We start from the raw sequence: 2,936 nt of genomic DNA, 5'->3' as shown, positions 1-2,936 counted from the left end.
AGCACAACTATGTTTATTGCAGCATTATTTACCATAGCTAAGATATGGAACCAACCCAGATGCCCCTCAGTAGATGAATGGATCAAGAAAATGTGGTATATATACACAATGGAATTCTATGCCTCCATCAGAAAGAATGACATTGCCCCATTTGTTAGGAAATAGAAAAACTTGGAAAAAATTATATTAAGTGAAGTAAGCCAGGCCCAAAGAAACATAGGTCCCATGGTTTCCCTTATTTGTAATATCTAGTATATGTATGAGTCAAGCGGAAAAGGTCAGATAATGTGATGTCAGGAAAATGAACCCTTAGATATGTATTTTAATGTTTTTTTTCTTTCATGCATGTGTTTCTAACGCATTTATAAGATTATCTCTTTGTTGCTTTGTATGTCCCTCCCCCACAGTATAACCCCTGCTTTCACTATATTTGATGTCAGTATAACTTGTGGAGTAGATGGGGAAAAACCAGTTGTTTAAGGATACAGGTGGACCTGTTGCAACAATGAGAAGTACAAGTTGTCATGTCCAAAACGAGCTTTACAACGTCAGTGCGGGGGGGGGGGGGGGAAGGAGAAGGATTGGGATTGGGGGGGAGGGGGGAGGCTGGGAAAGGATGTGAAGGGTAAACAAAGGAGGAGGCTGCAATGCTTGGTAAGAAATGTACTCATTATCCTGCCCATGTAATTGTAACTCCTCTGTACAGTATGTTCACAAAAAGAATAAAATTAAATTAAAAAAAAAACTCTGTACAAGGTATGAATAGAAAGAGAACTGATTATATATAGTAGTAAGTAGAGAGATGTAGAGACCGTGTTTATCAGTGAGGTTGAGAAGCGTTGTATGTGGGAATGCCAAGTGTGAAGTAGTATAAAAGACTGTGAAGAGAAAGTTGATATTTTTTGATGAAGTATAAAATGACAGGATCTAGAATGGAGGTTTAAAATTCATGACCAATAAGGGTTGGGTTATCTAACAAAAAAAAGATAAGACAATCAAGAGATCTAGTTCTGATAATTCTTAGAGTAATAAAGCAAATGTTGAAGTAGGAGCAGAAGTCTATAAAGGTAGAGTCATCGAAAGGTTGACAGAGAACAGTGGGAGTGAAGAGTCATGAAGAGGTGACAAGAAATAAAATCTGGGTTTTATATGGAAGTATAAATTTTCTAAAAGTGTCTTTGGATTTTTGTAGGGAAAGCTGATCCCCCCACCCCCACCCCCAGTCTTAACACTGAGTAGGGTGAATAATCTACTCTTCAATTGAGAAGACTATATAAATGGTGACCTTAAAGCTAATTTACCAAGAACAGCCCAATTTAGAGCTCTGGTCCTAACATAATTATTAATAGTGCCCCATTTACTGTTTAAAAGTGCCCTGGTTTCCAAGTCAAATTACAGTCACTCAAGCTTAAAGGGAAGTAGTAGCCTCAATGAAGAGTTCTTTACTAAACAAATATGTTTTTTAAACATTGGGAGATTGTAAGATGGATTTGCTTACTTGTTTACTTTGTTTTGCTTTGGAGAAGACCTTCAGACTCCATACTAAGAACTTGGGAGGGTGGTGAGTAGTGGAATGTTACTTGGGAAGAGGAGGTACCAGGCACTGTCAGAATTGAGAGTGCTGAAGAGTGAATTGGCCTCAGCAGGTGCTCCCATATTGTGTTTCACTCTTCATATCAGCTTTCTTATTCCTTCAAGTTGGAGCCAGATGGACAACCAAACCTTAGAGGTTATATGTGTCCAATATTTATTTGTGTCTTTACACCAAGGCCAATGATTATACCAGGTCATTGTACAAACGAGAAGCAAGGTTCAGGTCAGAGACCTTTATGACCATGTACCAGAATTTAAGTTCCTCTGGAAGTAGATCATTGCTTTTAGATACAATGTCTTCTAATTAGTATGACAGCCTTTTACTCTCATTATCCCTATCACTTACTTATTGACTATTTTTCATTTGGAACTTTGGAATATCTTCTTTCTCTGCCAACTGAACTCCAAGTACTTCCTTCAAAACCAGGGTAAGAAAACAAGGCAGCTTAAGGCCTCTGGATCGTATGAAGACTAAGTTATTCATTGAAGTTACTAGCTTTTGCCAACCATTGTGTACTGTGAGCTGATGTTAAAAGATTATCATACTTACATCTGATGACAATATAAAAAGTGAACAGAAATTACCACTATATTTAAAGGCAACATATCCTTATACCTTTAGTCTCAGACATAGACTAAAATGAAACTTCAAAATCAATTAACATATACTCTAATGAAGATTCTTTCAAAATAAGAACAAGAATGATCCCTTCCCACCAAAGAGGAATTGCCATTACACTATCATTTTAGGAGATCTTTGAGTCAATAAGGTCATAATTTGGCCATGAATTCAGTGTGATATAACTGAAACTAAAATTCATATGAATAATGGAATTGTAGAGAAAGTCATTTTTATGAGCAGTGTGTATTTTTAAGCAACATAACAAATAAATACATAAGCTAAAACAGAGTCTATCTTTTCATTTTTTAAATATTCTAATTTACAAATAAACTGCCCATAGGAATCCTTTAAAGGAGTAATCTTGCTGTATCAATACAAATGTAACTTGTACTTAAAATTTCATATGAAATTTTTAGAATTAACTAATGGTAAGAAATCATCAAAGAAACCAGAGTTCACAAGCATGGTTTCAGTACCTGAGTTAAGCATGTTTAGTTTATTAGCATACATATAAGGTTGGGGCTGCGTCTACTATTGTTTGAAATATTCTTAGCAGGACTCACCCTCTACTCTAGTTTTCCACTCCATTGGACAGGAATATCAGCATAGCTGAAATGTTTAAATATAGCCTTCTAGAATAATGTTTTCAAGTGCCTAGTCATAACCCATCAATAGGCTGTGCATTTAGTGACTCAACAACTGTTATCTTCAAATATTGACA

The sequence above is a fragment of the Dipodomys merriami genome, unplaced genomic scaffold, assembly GCF_024711535.1.
Source record: "Dipodomys merriami isolate MVZ:Mamm:240054 unplaced genomic scaffold, mDipMer1.0.p SCAF_1, whole genome shotgun sequence".
Lineage (NCBI taxonomy): Eukaryota > Metazoa > Chordata > Mammalia > Rodentia > Heteromyidae > Dipodomys > Dipodomys merriami.
Note: the sequence above shows the minus strand (reverse complement) of the source record.